The sequence below is a fragment of the Cryptomeria japonica genome, chromosome 6 (assembly GCF_030272615.1).
Source record: "Cryptomeria japonica chromosome 6, Sugi_1.0, whole genome shotgun sequence".
NCBI lineage: Eukaryota > Viridiplantae > Streptophyta > Pinopsida > Cupressales > Cupressaceae > Cryptomeria > Cryptomeria japonica.
In genome coordinates this window covers 360,897,036-360,904,573 of record NC_081410.1, presented here as the reverse complement: position 1 = coordinate 360,904,573, position 7,538 = coordinate 360,897,036, and positions in this window count along the sequence as shown.

The following is a 7,538-nucleotide window of genomic DNA, read 5'->3' as shown; positions in this document are numbered from 1 at the left end:
TTGTCACTATAGTTACACTTCGGATCTCATCAATAGCAGCAAACTTATGTTTACAAGCAGGAGGCAAATATCTTAGCACCTTAGCAACAATATCATATTCTTCAATCTTTCCACCAACAGATCTGATATCAAGGACAAGCTCATTCATGTTAGCCATGTATGAATGTATGTTCTCATCATCTACCATCTTTAATGTCTCATGCTTTCCTTTTAAACTCTGCAACTTAGCAACATTTACTTGACTATCACCTTCATACAGGATCTCAAGTCTCACCCATATCTCATGTGTGGTCTAAAGTTCCATAGCATTTGTCATTTCAAAATCACTCAGGGCACTAAGTAATGCTTCCTTCGCTTTGATGTTATATTCAACTTCCTTAACCTCATCGGGAGTGGATGTTCCATTATGAGGAATAACATAGGCATTTTTAGTAATCTTCCAATAATCTTCTCCAAGACATTTGAAATGCACCTCCATCCATTTCTTCCATATGGTGTAGTTGCTTCCATCAAACCTCAGATTGCCCTTCTTGAAAAGAATACCTTGAGTTGCCATCCCGGATCTCCTCAAGCGGTTAAGCTTCTATCGGAGGGTCTAGCTATGATACCAATTGTTAGCAGCAATCAAGAAGGAAGATTGAGAGGGGAGGGGGGGTAAATCAGTCTTCACCGGATCTCATAACAAATGAAACTTCCAAAACATAAGCTAATAAATCATAGAAATAACAGATAAGCAAATTAACAACACAACACACAACACCAAGATTTTGATGTGGAAAACCTAGTTAAGGGAAAAACCATGGTGGGAACCTACCCACAATAAGATGATACTCTACAATAGTGTGTGAAAATATTACAATGGGGAATGCACATGCATTCATGCACACTGCCTAGAGCTCATTGCTCAAAAGATATATGCCTAGAAGGCTACAACCCTCAGGGAAGTTCACTGACTTCTAATATGATTCAGACTATAATCTGGAAGGAATGAACTACAATAATAGCATCTACAAATGCTTGATGATAGTTCCAGTTAAGCACAGTTGTCTGCCCTGCAACACCAAACTCACTAGAACACTTCACTGAATGATATATCCTTTGTTTGCACATTTACCTCTCTCTGATAATATAGACACAATACAAAAACTAAAATTACATAAGCATTTTATCTATATATACAAATCATCAACCTTGATAACATGGTCGACTAAACCCTCAACCCTCAACTCATATTTTATAAAAAATATATTACACAATACAAAGATTGACCACCAGACCAATATTATGATTTAATTTACATAGAATGGACCTAATTCAAATTCCTAAATGATTACATTCACCGGAAATCCTGCCAAGATCAACTGCAATACACTACACCACCAGAAAAACTGCATAACACACAAATTAACACCGGTTCATAGAAATCACCAAAAAATCACACAATGATCAATGCAGATCGCCAAAACAAATAGGACATGACTAGGAAACACCATCAATCATGTTATAATCATTCGAAACAGTTGTACCAACACCACTTTTTAAATCTTCATCGATCAATGTCTCAAGGCTCCAGAACACAACCAATCAACAACTGTCACAAGGAAAGATAACTTACGAAGCACCAAATCAAAAACCATCTGAAATGAAGATACACAAGATCATCCCAAATAATAATCCAAAATATCAACACAAGATTTGATCAAGGGAATACCAAATTCTGCAAAACAATGACCAGCAAAACCAAATGACAAAATCGGACCAAAAACCTTCTCCAAACTCACCAGAATAATTCCTAGGAATATGTTGACATCAATGACAACAACATATCCTAGCATCAGAAATGAACAATCAAATCCAACAAACTTCCCAATAATCCAACAACTATTTTCCCAGTTAACTCCATATAAGTCCAATATAGTCCTCATAGATATTATCCATCTTACTGTACATTTTCTTAGAAGCTAGTTGGAATGGATAATTGAGCACATTTCTTGTTACAATCAGGTATTAGTGAAAGAATCTGAACAGTTTAAGATTGCTTTTACTACCCCTTGGGGAACCTATGTGTATGTAAGAATGCCATTTGGTTTGAAGAATGCTGGTGCAACTTTTCAGAGGGCTATGGATGTAGCCTTCAAGGAATTTATTAATATTATAATGGCTGTTTACCAGGATGATCTGACATGTTTCTCAAAGAAGGCAGATGACCACTATGGTCATTTGGAAAAAATATTTTGCAAAGCCTTGGAGTTTGGTGTATCTTTAAATCCAAAGAAATGCCACTTTGTTGTAACTGAAGGAAAGTTACTACGGCACATTGTATCTAAGGAGGGAGTCATAATTGACCCTGAAATAATTGAGGCTATCAACAGGGTGCTTCAACCAAAAAATATTAAAGGATTTCAGTCTTTTTTGGGTAAAGTAAACTTTGTCAGGAGATTTATTGCAAATTTTGCTGAAATTGTCAAGCCCATTGTGAAGCTTTTGAAGAAGGATGCCAAGTTTGTTTGGAATGAATAGGTAACACTAGCATTTGATAAGATTAAACAAGCTATTTAGGAAGCCCCAGTGCTTAAGTCCCCTGACTATAGTAAGCCTTTTTCACTATTTTCTTTTGTTTCATATAATACTATAGCAGCGGTACTATTACAGAAAGATGGTGAAGGGTATGAACATCCAATTGCTTTCTACAACAAATCATTACAAATTGTTGAATTAAAGTATGAAATCATGGAAAAACATGCATATGCTCTAGTCAAGGTTGTTAAAGTATTTAGGCCTTATCTAGTAAATGCCCAAATTATTGCTTATGTTCAACATGCAGCGATTAAGGATATCCTATCCCAGTCTAAAGTAATTAGAAAAAGATGTAGATGGATAAGCAGAATACAAGAATTTGATCTTGAGATCAAAATCACCAAGCTGGTAAGAGGTCTAGGCTTAGCCAAGCTAATGACTGAGATAAACTTTGAGGATATTGATATAAATAATGTTGAGATTGAAGAGGTTATGGTTACTAGTATTGAGGGGCAGCCATGGTATTCAGATATAGTATACTTCTTGAAGAATGCCTCATGTCTAGAAGGTATGACACGGAACCAGAAGAAAACACTAAAGTTAAAATCACATAAATCTGTTCTTATTCAGGGAGACCTATATTGGAGGAACAGTGATGGGATGCTACTGATTTGTCTGGATGAATTCCAAGCTGAGAAGGTTCTGAAAGAGATGCACAATGGGGTATGCGGAGGCCACTATTTAGCTAAGACTACTGCTAGTAAGATATTAAGAGCAGTGTATTATTGGCCAACTTTATTCAAGGATGCTCGTAAGTATGTTAAAAAATGTGATCATTGTCAAAGGTTCTCTTCTAAACTAAAGTATGCTGGTGCTTTGCCTTTGAATTTTGTTATAGTTGAAGCCCCTTTTGTTCAATGGGGCATTGATTTTATTGGATAGATAATAGAAAAATCAAGTAGGGGCCATAGATGGATCCTAGTGGCTACAGATTATTTCACTAAGTGGATTGAAGTCATACCTACCAAACAGGCCACTAGTAAAGTGGTCATCAATTTTTTGATGGATAATATAATAACAAGGTTTGGTGTGCCTACTAAAATGGTCATGGACAATTCCATGTACTTCAGGTCTAAGGAGTTTGTAGAGTTATGTGCTAATTATGGGATTATTATGTCATACTCTTCACCATACCACCCACAGGGAAATGGCTAGACAGAATCAAGTAATAAAAGTCTCCTCAATATTATCAAGAAGATACTAGAGGGAAATAAAAGGTCCTGGGATCAAAAGCTCAGGTTAGCTTTATGGGTTGATAGGGTGATTGTAAAAAAGGCCATTGTTACATCCCCTTTTGAGCTAGTTTATGGAGTGAAAGCCAGACTACCTGTGAATAATTTGCTTCCAATTTACAATTTTTTGCAGGTTGAAGAATTAGAAATGTCTAAGCCCATGGACGAAAGAATGATTCAGTTAGTAGAGCTGGAGGAAATGAGGGTTGTAACCCATAAAAGGAATATGAAACTTCAATTACAATCAAAGTACCTTTTTTATAAAAGGACTAGTATAAGAAAATTCCAGATTGGTGATATGGTGTTGCAGTGGAATGCAAGAGATCAAGACAAAGGCAAGCATAAGAAATTTGAATCGCTATGGATAGGCCCTCTGATCATTTTTGATGTCAATGGAAAAGATTCCTATTTCCTTCAACAATTGAATGGTGAGTTACATGAACTGCCAGTGCATGGACAATTTCTAAAACAACATTTCGCATGAGTTTTTCCATGCACAATAGGTTAGGTTTTCTTTTGTTTGTTCTGTTTTCTTTCATTAGGGTTTTGTTGGTCTATGTTCCAGAGTTTTTGCCAAATTATTGTGTTGGTCTTGTATCCAACCATCCCCAGTCAGAGCCGTTGTTATCATTGTTTTTGATAATGTTGAAAATAGTGCCTTTTAGCTATTGGAGTCTGTCAAAATTCAGAATTTTGACCTTTGTCTGCAAGATTATGGTTCTAAGGGTTTAGGATTTTTGGCTTTTCAAAACCATTTGAAATTAAACCTTTGTGTCACATTATCTTCATTTCACTTCTATTTAACCATTAATTTTTCCACTTAAGTGGAAGGGTCACCTCATCATTGAAAGGGGGGCCACTTTATGTTTTAGGCTTAGGCGGGTTCCTTTAATTTTGAAATATTTCGCATATTTTCCTAAGTCCCATGTCTTTTCCTATGTATCTGTCGATTTTCCTAAAGATTGAGCAAGTTCCTTTTAAATATAACGGTGGTCTCTATACCGCGACATAAAGTTGCTCGATGGATATTCGTTGCGACATGGTGACCAAGTGGTGGGGCCCGTGAGAAGAGAACCACTCAGGAAAGGTAAAAGTTGAGCAAGTCCAAGGAAAATCGAACGGTCGGGAGGAAGATCTGACGGTTGTCGTGAGACTATGACATAAAGGTGTGCAACGGTTATTTCTTGCAACCCAGTGACAAACCATTAGCGATGGACCCAGATAAAAAGTTAATGCAAGCAGTTAAGGCAGACGGTTAAGTGGTGGCGGCTAAGTTCTGAAAGAAATTTAAAGATAGAATAGTCAGTAGCTCAATGATCAACGGTTGTCACTAAACCGTGATCAGAATTTGTACGATGGTTTTTCATCACAACATAGCGACTGAATGGTGGGGCCCGCTAGAAGGAAGTGACCAAGGCGTGTTAAAGATCCGGTAAGATGAGAAAATCGGATGGCGATCACAGAAAATCCAACGGTGGTCGCTAGGTCGCGATGGGAAACTGCCTATTAGAATATCCATCGTGATAGGGAGACTAAGTGAAGACAAAGCCTAAGGTGGGTCCGATGGTGATGACATGGCAAGTGAGTTGGTGAACAGGTGATCTGCTAGCCAAAGCCTAAGGTGACACATGGCGGAGAAAAGGGTATAAAACCAAGTTCAAGTGGTGGGTCTAGCTCAAGGCAAGGTGGCCAACAAGTAGCGCCCAAGTAAAATTATGGGACTATCAACGGTTGTCATTGTACCGCAGTTGTGAAGTGCCCAAAATGTTATTCCTTGCGAGTCATTGACAGACTATCAATAGTCCTAATGGTTAATTTTAATTTGTCATGTGTTGGCGGTTAAGTTGTGACTGTTCTTTAAAACCCAAGTAATAATGAAGTGATCAGCAACTAAAGAGAATTACTCAGAAGAAAGCCTTTTTGGTCCATTGGTGCCAAAATTTAAATTTTCAAAAGGATTAATGGTAGAAGTATGTGGCTTCCATCCGACATTGTTTTGAAGTGTAAATTTGCAGAGAAAATAGGTGTGCGGTTTTGTGCTTTTCTCTGGCAACAAGAATGGGAAAATAAATATGTGATGAAAGGGACAGGGCGAAGGAAGAATCAACCGATGCTCCAATATGCAGTACCCCTCGGGTAACCAGAAGTGGTTAGTTCTTGCAATGGTTTTTTGGAAATCACAATTCTAAAGAATCAAAGGCACCTGGCACTTGATCTGCGAATACTGAGTAGTTAGTTGGCCTTTCTCTAGTTGGTTAACAAATTTGTTATACTCCTATTTCAATGGTAAAAAAGGTAACCTTTTTAGGGGGGATTATGGTTAGGATTAGAATATTTGATTTTTAGGGGGGATTATGGTTAGGATTAGAATATTTGATTTTTAGGGAAGTCTGAAGCTTGTCGCATCCATATCTCTATAAATGGATACCAAGACTACTTAGAAAAGGGACACAAATTTTCTAGCAAAACTCTGGCAAAATTAATATAGGCCATTTTCTTAGCAATTTCTGAGTCAGATAGGATGTACTTGTAATCTTTTGATGGAGAAATAAAATATACAGTCCAAAGAATTTAAACTTAGACTTGTATTGTCTCTATGTCATTATACTGGTGTTCATTTCATTTAAGTAATCAAGGATTGTTTATCTGAATGAATTGTTAGGCATTTAATGAATTTGTTTTAAGTCTTTTGATCAAGGAGGAAATATAAACGTACTTTGAACAAAGTCATTGATATCAGTATTTTGGTGTGGATTTGATGATGAAGTCTGGTATAGATTAGGACTCTGTATATGTCAGGCATATACATAGTTGATAGATCACTAACTTGGGACTTATGTAAGAGTTTCTTTTGTCAGGTTATAGTCTGTTGTAGATGACTCTATTTCCCGGATAAGGCACTGGTTTACCTGTTGGTTTTTTTTTATGCATTGTGGTCCTTTTCAAAAAGTCAAATCAACTTTCTATTTTATGTTTAGTTGTACCAGTCAGTAATGAAAGTTTACAGGAATGTACACTGGTTTTCTATAAACCTTTTACTATTTTTGTAAGAAAATAGTCATAAAAGGGTTCACCTGCCCAATCTTTTATAAGCTTAAAGTGTAGGAGGTTTCCTAAATTGAAACCTTGTCTTGTTGTCTTTATTTCAAACTTTTTGTTGTCCTCTTCCATTGCAACATAGAGGCAGTAACATTCACTTTTTGAAAAGAGAGTGAATAGACATTTTCAAAATGGAGAACAACAGGGTAGATGGATACCTCTTAAGATGTAATCAAGTCTTGAAGACCCAATTACGCCAAGCTTTTCCAATGATCACATATATGTAATTGGGTCTTTATGACCTGTTTATGCATAGCTATAGCACTTTTCTTACACCACACACACACACACATACACACACACATAATCAGGTCTTGAAGACCCAATTGAACATATAATTGTTGTATTTGTAAATCTATCCTTAAGACCTGAATCGCAAATAGGGCCCACACTTGGTCAATTTTGACTGTCTAACATCAAAATTTTCCTTTTTTAGTCCATACACACGTTCTTCCATCTTAATAAATCAAGGAGCTATCCTTTGTTTTGAGACTTATCCACTCTATGGAGAACATGAAGTAGCTTCCAGTGCCTCTTATAAATGTTCTAACATTATGGACCTTTCATCTTAGCTTTGTAGATAAAATTCAGATTTCTTAAGAAATTGCCTCCACACCCAACAAGAAGATG